Below are 9,982 nucleotides of genomic sequence, written 5' to 3' on the forward strand. Positions count from 1 at the left end.
AATGAAGTTTTTAGATTAGTTTTCAAATTTTTAATTTTTGGCATTCCAGAAGAGTTAAACCTCTAGGTGGCTTTCTTGCAGGAACCATTACGTTTCAGTACCGATCATTTGAGCCCTATTGCTCCAAGTGCTTTCTTAACTTCTACCAGTTATGATATATATATAAAGTATAAAAATAGCTTAACTTCTTCAACTTTGATGGAGTTGTTTTTTTAGCACTTGGATAGGGGAGCAGTTGCAGTTAGATGAGGAAAAAAGGCATTTTGGAGTCAATTTATAGAAGTTGCAGGGCTACAACGGTCACATTGCAAGGGCAATTATGTAATTATATCATAAAGTAAACTCACGCACTCCATCTGTTGCCAAAAAGGACTGTCAGGGGGTCAAACTGCTCATTTTTTATAGTTGAGATACTGACTTGCTCGATTTTGTAGTTCAAGAGAGGTAAAATGCTGATTTTTTATAGTTGAGGGGGGCTTTATGTTTTTTTGCCTCTAAGTTAATTCACAAGTCAAAGGGTAATATTGTCAATTCACCTGGTGTCAAATGTGGCAGCTGATGGTTGGGAGTGTATTTGTTAACTTTTCAAACTTGATGGGTGTAATTGTCAAAAAAAAAAATGAGCTAACTTATATATGGGTGTATAAGACAAATCTTAGGGGGTAACACCTAAAAATAAATTTAAATTTTATAAATAAAAATTCATATTTATATATAGTTATATTACATCGTACCTATGCCTTACTTTTTTGGTCAATACTACCACGTGGATTCCAACTTTTAATCTTCTGAAACCCCAACGGATAGCCTAATAGTAAGGCATTCGTCTTTGAGAATTCGAATTTTTTTTAACACTCTCACTAAATTTTCCAAGTAATTGTTTGATACATATAAAATAGAGTATGTGTCTGAAAATAAATTATGAGATATTCTAAGATGCACAATACTAGTGTTGTCAAAAAAGGGTGAAAAGGAAAGAAAAAAAAAAAAAAAAAACTATGATAATTAATTTTATCATGGAGTGATTAATTAATATGCAGAGCAAGCCCCAAATTGGATAAGGGCAGGTGTTTCAGGTCACGTGCCATTCGTGACAATGCCCTTTCTCACGGGAAATTTGACTTGAGATTTGAGAGTTGAGGACCTCCAAGGACTCTATATATGTGTGTATTAATGTGTATGTATATATACGTGACTACACACAAAATGCATAAATTTGTGCACACTGCATCCATGAAAATTATTAGGCTTTCTTTAATAACCTGCTAGCATTGAACTCTCTTATAAAAACACCAGAGGTGTGTGTTTATGAGGTGCAACTCTGACCGTTTAGAGTTGACCGGATCTCACAATTAAGCTGACATTTATTCCAACAGTTTCAATCTGAGTTCATTAATGGATAGGGTTAATAGGTTACACTTGGGGTGAATTCTAATTATTAACGTTTTAATATAGTATGCTAATAATATCAATAGGGTACGGTAAACTTGGGTGGGGCTCGAGTTACATGACATGTCTGATTGAATCATAATAGACTTGATTGAGTCCGATTGCACCATCTAGACATTTACCGATGAGACTATGAATGACATTAAAATATTTGAATATTTGTTAAGGTATGTAATTGTTAAATCTTGAAATGAAAGTAATTTTTGAAAATATTTAAGAATTTAATGAATTAGATTTATTTAAAAATACCTATTTGTGAAATTAACTAAGTATTCAAAATTTGATACATCAAAACTCAAGGTGGCAATTAATGTAACTACTCCTTCCGTTCTAAAATAGTTGTCTATCTTTTCATTTTGGAATATCCTAAAAAATATGTCCCATTCCAAATTTGAATGTACTATTTTTTATAACATTTTCAAAGTATCCTTTTAACTAAACAATTACACTAATTATGTAACACTACTTTGTTTTTTAATAAGGGCATATTTGAAAATTCACTCTTATCAATACAATAAAAAACTATTAAAATTCTATTACCATAAAAAGTTGGATTCTCATACAGGACATATATTGTGGGACGGAGGGAGTAATATTCATAAATAATGCTCTACCATGAAGTCGACCTCATGCTAATTGTTATGATCTCTCTGTCTTTTTGTTGTAAATTATATACAAATTGAGACATGTATCTAATTGTTTTAAAAAGAATTGTATGAGAATTATATTGTCACACGAATCAATTAAACTTTTATATTCTCTTTCTTTTTACTCTACTTGATTAAATTATACCATCATCTTTGATTGTCTCGTATACTTTTATTTTATGCTATTTTTGGCTGATTTTTTTTTTTTTTTTTTTTACATTGAGATCCTTTGACACGTAGCCGATGCACTATTTTGTATCCAAAATATGTTAATTTAAAGAATAATTCCTGATAACTATTATGAGATAGATCTCATAATGTGACAAGTAATAAGGCTGGTTTGGTTTACGAAAGGATGATCTTACATAAATGGATCGCAAGCAAAAAATACTCATATGGGATAATGAATTTTATACGTTCTATAAAATTTTTAATATTTAATTTTAGAGCAAACAAGGACTTGACTGGTGAAAATACTAAAGTCTACCTCCATAATTGAATAAAAAAGAGGTAAAAAAAAAAAATTAAATGTAAAATGACTATAGAGTCTCTCTTTTTGGTTCATTATATATATACATAATGGCATTATCGAAAGATATATGGGTATTTAAGAAATTTTATATCTTAAAAAATGTAATTTTTAACAAAATAACGACTTCTAATCATTTTTTATTTATTTTTTCAAATTTAATGGAGTGATATACACGACATAAATAATAGAGACTTTATTTGTCTAAAATTTAAATATTGGTGATGTTTTTCTCACTTTGCCCTGCATAAATTCATCACCTTCTTTAGAAAAATAGTAAAAGGAGTCTAAGAGTTGGAAAAAAAAAAAAAAAAAAAGCTTGTCCATTTTCTTTCCTATTCTTTTTTATTTTCCTTTCCTTCAACCCGAAGGTGTTCTCAAATGGCAGTACTAAAGTTCTTTTCTGTTCAAGTTGATCCATCCAAGTCACGTGTTTAGTCAAAGTTAGGGTGATAACATGTTCTTTTTGCAAAGATTCAATAAACTAATGAGTGGATAGAGTTTAACTAATCTAATTGTACCATCTCATACCCCATCAATATCCAATTTTTTGTCAAAATTAATCTAAAGACTCCTTTTAAGCACAATAAATTTATATTTTAAAAACAAAGTGTAACGTTGTTCGAATTGTTACATTAATTCTTGTGTTTGGAACATCGTATTTGAATTTTGCCTTCTTCCTTTACTCTCTAATCACTAATTTTTAACATTCTTATCATAAACTCTCTCTCTCTCTCTCTGTATATATATATATATAACATTTTAAGTATATATAGTTTATGTCTTAAAATGTTTTATTGAAGTGCAACGGGGGTTTTAATTTCTAGAAGATGTTAATATTCAAATGTCATATAAATTGAAAATTCAACCATTTAAACTTAAAGAACATTCAAACAAACCCTTAAAACCATTAAAATTACATGTAATGTAGTCCCAAATAATTAACCATATGAAAGTGTTATACGTGTCACTTTATTCATCACAGAATGGAAGATATTTTTAAAAAAGCGTCTTTTCTAATCAGCCAATTAATTTCTTCCATATTACAACAAAATATATCTCTTTCAATTAAAGTCCACAATGGATATATATCAATATCCACATCACTCTACAAAGTACAAAGACACGTTGTTAATCTTTTCAAACACTGATGTCATATGTTGTATCATGTTTTCCTCTATAAGGGCTATAAAGTTTCACATCTTTTGGTTTTGAATTATAGCATTGGGTTTAGGCAGTTTTCCCTCATTTTCCCCGATAAACAAATGGAGAGGAGAAAATAAATTTTAGAATCTCACCTCCAAAATAGCATTTGGGGCCTTCTATATTGTTGAATTTATTATGAAATTATATCAATAGAGAAATGGTTAAACGACATTGGTTTTAATATAAAATAATGATACTTGTACCGATTTGTTGTACTAAATATTTCTGATTAGATATTTATGCATAGTACATGTGAGTGGAAGGTTTCACTTCTTTATTTATACGATTTGTTATAATGAATTGTCAAACCTATTTATTTTAATTGGTCAATTTATACATAAATAAAAAAGTAAGGTCCTCCACTTACATGTACTATGCATAAATAATCAATCAGAAACATTCGGTGCAACAAATCGATGCAAGTATCATTACTCTTTAATATATAATTTAGTTTTTGAAAGTTGAATCCAAAAGCTTCTCTTTGCGTTAATAGTAAAAGAAAAACGATACTTTTCACCAATTATCGCGTAATATTCATCTTAAATTGTGCGATGCAAATAGTTTTAAACTTAATCAAACAATAATGATTAATTTGATTGTTGAATAAAAACATGATTTGACTACATGTTTTTGGCCTTGTTATCAATAATTTCACCACTAGATTAATGCATCTGTGTTCAACAATTTATTATGAGAGTCAATAGATGCCTTTTTATTTTAGAAAACAAGGCACCTTTTCACTTTTTCAGCTTGGTGCTCTTTGATATTTGAGACTACAAGATAAATTTTGAATATATATATATATATATATATATATATATATATATAATCATTCACATATTATACATATCATTTAGAGGAGAAGGAAATAGATTGGTGAGTTGGCATATACCTATATAAACTAGAAACTTCTCATATCATGCTTTTTTGGTACATAAAATAAAATAGATGAAATTGTAAAGAGTAGTAGTACCATTTGGAAATAACTAATTAAAGGTAAAAAAGGATTATTTATTTATTTATTTGGCTCCCTTTTGAAATTAAAAATCATATTCAAATTCATGTGACATGTCCAAGAAATATGCTAGCCAACAAGCTTTGGCATTAATGCAAGAGCATCTGGAGAAAATAGTAGTTGATCAAATTACATTTATGTCATTCATGAATAGTTTCCTTCATTGGATTTTACCAAATCTTGTAGACAGAAATGGTCATAATGATAAACCTTATCCACCCCTACCTTCACTTTTTGTTAGGGGTAGTGGATGGGCCCACATTATCATACTCTAGATCTATTGTCCCCTCCAAACTTCTCTCTCATTTTTATTCCTAAACTTCAAATGATTCAATCATTTGGAAATGGTGAGAGTGTGCCTATTTTCATTACCCACACACAACTCGAGAAGTATCATTCACCACATATGAATGTCATTGCTCTAATAATTGGACCACACCTACTAGTAAAACTTTGTTGTCATTTGTAGGTTGTGTTTGGCTAACAAGGATGGAGAGACTCAATACATAATTTAGTAATTGAAATTGCATTTTCATTAAAGAGTTTTATTTATTAATTCAATTTCAATTATTAAATTCTGTGATGGATTTCTTCTGTGATGGAGAGGATCCTTATCCTGTATTTGGCAGCATGAAGTTGAAATAATAAAAAAAAAAAATTTAATTTTTTAGGTTACTTTTTTCAATTCTATTAATTTTTATTCCAAAACCACGAAAACCCAAGTCTTTTTAATTTTTTAAGTTATTTTTTTCAATTCTATTAATTTTTATTCCAAAACCACGAAAACCCAAGTCTTTTTCCCAAATTTTTAGCTACCCTTTTTGATATTGAGCTTTGCTTCATAACCACTTTTTGATTACAAGATATCATGTTTATAATAATTTTGTCTTTTGTTTCTTCTTACACTTCTTGATTATCAGGATACATGCTTTTTTTTTTTTTGTGCAGATACATGTGGTTCAACACAATGTTCAAAATAGATATGATCATGCTTTCTTTGTTTGAAGCTCTTGATTCAATGTATCTTTTTTATTTTATTCTTCACATTCATTTTACTGCTTATGGCTTTGGTGTGTCCACGTGAAGAAGGGAAAAAATAATTAAAGTTTGAATAGTCAAATATCTTTTAGCTTTCATACGGTTTGATTCAGTTTTCTGATAATAATTTTTTATTTTCACATAATTGAAAATTAAAAAATTATATAAAACTTAGTTAAAAACAAAAAAATGCAAATGTTTTCTTAACGAGCTTTAGAAAATTGTATAGTTATCAGAAAATTGTATAGAAATTGTGTTTGATTTGTAAGTAAGAAAATAAAAAATTATTTTCAAAAAAGTATAAAAATATTTTTTTGAAAACAAACATTTTTATAACAGAATTTCAAAAAACAATTATCAACAAGTGTTAAACAAATAAATTTGTGTACTGTTTTTTGATTTTTAATTCTTAGAAAATAAAAAACGATTCTCAATTATATTTGGTTGTAGTTTTTCAAGAAACTCTATTAAAAATATTTATTTTCTTCCTAATTATTGTTTTAAGAAAATAAAGAGCCTATTTGATTTGTAATTCTGAAAACAGTTTTAAAAAAAATTTTAAAATAAAAAATTATTTTTAGATTATTATAAAAGACAGTTGTCTGAAAGCATGCATTTTTATAACTGAATCTTCGTAATACAGTTTTCAAAAAATTGAATCAAACAAATTTTTTTATACAATTTTCTAAAAATAAAAAATTATTTTTAAAGTTACCGTACGAGGGCCCAAATTAACCACAAAAGACGTGTCCGGCTTGAAAATTTTGAATCCAAAAGTCCAACTTGAGTCAGTAGTGCCAAGTACTCTCTGTCTCTCTTCCTCCTGTGTGGTTTGATATCTCTTTTATGGAGTACAAAGATTTGCATGTGCCCATGTTTTATACATGTAATGTAGGATTGAAGTTGACCTACTTGTTTAAATCTAGTGACTCAACTTCAACCATCCAGTCAATTAATCAGAAGGGAAGATTTCTCTATTAGTTCCAAAGTTTTATTTATCGCATAATTAAACAAACACAAAATTTAGTAATTCGTATATATATACACCATATATGCATCTAGAAACTTCACATATAGAGCAAAAGAAAATCAAAGCAAAATAGAAGCCTATATATTATAAAGTTGAAGTTCAACTTAAATTTTCAAATGACAATATTTGAATATGAGGCTTATGAATTAGGATCAAAGTTTTGCACAATGATTATTTTTTTTTAAAAAAAAAAAGCTCCATATATAAGCTTCCAATGACATGGTTACACATTTTTTTGTCATATGAAATGTATGTAAATAATTATGAACATTTATATGCTGAGCCTCTATTAAAATATATATATTATATATATGTATTATATTCTGTTTCCTTCTCTTTTTATTTTTTTTATATATGTATAATATATTATATTCATTTTCTTTCTTTCCTCCTTGATTTATCCTTTTGTTTTCATTCTTTAATTGTGTATCAATATAATATAAACTTATCAAGAAATACAATCAATAAGAAAAATGTACTCTCAGTGACTCTTGATCCATGAATATAGGCATTAGTGCCGAACCATATATATGCTGTGTTATTTTTCTCTCTTTCATCTTCTTAATTTACATCTTATACTTTCGCATTGTAAATTTAACAGCCTCAATGGCAAATATATATGAAATGGAAGATTTTGTATTTGTCTATATATTTTTAATTTAGGCAAGTATACGTGTCATTATTTGGTCGGGTTAGGAATATACATATATATATATATATTGTCAATAAACAGAAACTCACACACCTCTAGTTGTTCAATTGGAAATTTGAATCTCACCATCCATTTTGAAAGGTAAAAGAAATACTACTAGGCCACAACTCAAAAGGCCTTGGTGGGTTAGAAATTCAACTGTTCAAAGAAATTATTACATTGCACTCATAACCACACACCTAAACAAAAATTAAATAAAATTATTATGTTTATTTGCGTGTCGAGTTGTGATTAATCCCAAATACATTTTCGAACCATGTAATTATTTCTCATATATCTTAAAATATCCATATATATATACATACATACATACATATATATTCTTCCTAAATTCCCTTGGAATCATATCACCAAATCATAGGCTGGTTCACAGCCTGGTTGGATTCAGGGGCGAAGCCAATTAAGGCCCAGAGGGGCACGTGCCCCCCTTCACTTTGCTCCAACCTACTATACATAGGTACATATTTTTGGTATATACATATACTTACAAGGTAATTTTAAATAATGCCCCCCTCAAATTTTCAAATTCTTCTAATTTCCTTTTGAAAAAAAAAAAAATTACAATATATTTTTCCTTTTCTAATTTTTGTTTCCTTTTTCAAAATTTTTTTTCCCACTTATGTATAATTATTTATATTTTTTTATTTTTTAAAACTTATTTATTTTTATTGATGACATTTGTGATTCTATTTAATTAAAATATTATTAATTAATATTTTGATTCTTATATCTGTAACTATTTTTTTTTTTACACCATATTATTTTACAACTATTTTTTTCTTATTTGCCTTTTTGATTTAAAAAAATTATACTTTCTATTTGTCATATTTATTATTTATTTATTTATTTATTTTAACAATTGCATTGTGCCCCCTCTAAAAAAAAAATTCTGGCTCCGCCCGGTTGGATTGGGTAAAAACACCAAATAGAGTGCCCAATATGTTGTACTCATTTGAATGTTTCTATTATTTTTTTTATTTTTTATTTTTTTCCTTAGGTAAAAAGTTAGGTTAAATGAGTACATGATGATTGTTCATCTCATAAATAGCATACGTACAATTACAAAAGGTGCCAATTATGAATGTATAAATATGATGGTTCATCTCATTGGTAAAATGATATATCTAGTTATATACTCGTGAGTATGGTTAGGGCTGGCAACGGGGCGGGTTTGGAGCGGGTTTTCCTAAATCCCGCCCCGCCCCGCCCCTTTTAATTTTTGTCAAGTCCATGCCTGCCCCGAGACCCGCGACAGGTTGAATTTTCATATCCAACCCCGTCCCGTTAGGAAATACTGTGCCCCCGTGCTCGCCCCACTAACAAATTTTTTTCTCCCACTTTTTGGAACTTAAACTCCTGCTATTTAAATGTGCAAAGCCTAGGAATGACACAACATAAATAAAATTATGTATTCTAACAAAAATAAAAAAAAATAACATGCACATAACATAATTCAAAGAACATAATAAACAAAAATAAAAATTTAATACAACCAAATCACAAGAAATTCTAATCTCCAACTTCCACCATAATCAAAACAAAAGCAAATTTAATACCAAGTTTACATCCCAAATTAGGATTGTAAGAGATGGGTTGGGTAAGCCGCTAAAATAACTTATTAATATATATATATATATATATATATATATATATATATATATATATAGTTATATGCGGGGCGGGGCGGGGCGGGGCCCCTAGGATATGTATATTGAACCCTTACCCGCGCCGTGACCCTCGACGGGTACAAAATTTGTATCCATGTCCGCCCCAACGGTATAATAAGTGTTCTCATATCCATTATTAACGGGGCGGAACGGGGCGGGGCCCCGGCGGGGCGGTAAAAATTGACATCCCTAAGTATGGTGATGATTCACATCATTAGTTTGTTATTAGATGCCTTTTGTAATTAATAATTATATAGTTTTGTATTATGGTAATGATAGGTATCTTACCATTCACAAAATTATTATTATAGGTATCTTTTTTACAGGAATATATATATATATATATATATATATATATATAATCTTTGAATTTGGTCACATATTGATGATGGCTCACATAATGAGTATTATGAGAACAACATTATCATTCTTGCAAGGAACCAAGATTATCTTCTATGATTCTTTTGCTTTAATGGTGTTGTTCCCTTTTTAACATATTACATATATTTTTTAGTAACACATTATATTTGAATGAAAAAATATATATATATTAAAAAAAAACATAATGGTGTTGAAAATTGTTATATAGCGGTATAACAACACTACAACATCATAATTTATAACATTCATCATAATTTATAACATAGAATATGAGGTCCTCTATAACGATGATAATGATAATGATGAAT

This window comes from Cornus florida, unplaced genomic scaffold, assembly GCF_030987335.1.
Source record: "Cornus florida cultivar Cherokee Brave unplaced genomic scaffold, ASM3098733v1 CherokeeBrave_3.0.0_Hap2_Chr11, whole genome shotgun sequence".
Classification (NCBI taxonomy): domain Eukaryota; kingdom Viridiplantae; phylum Streptophyta; class Magnoliopsida; order Cornales; family Cornaceae; genus Cornus; species Cornus florida.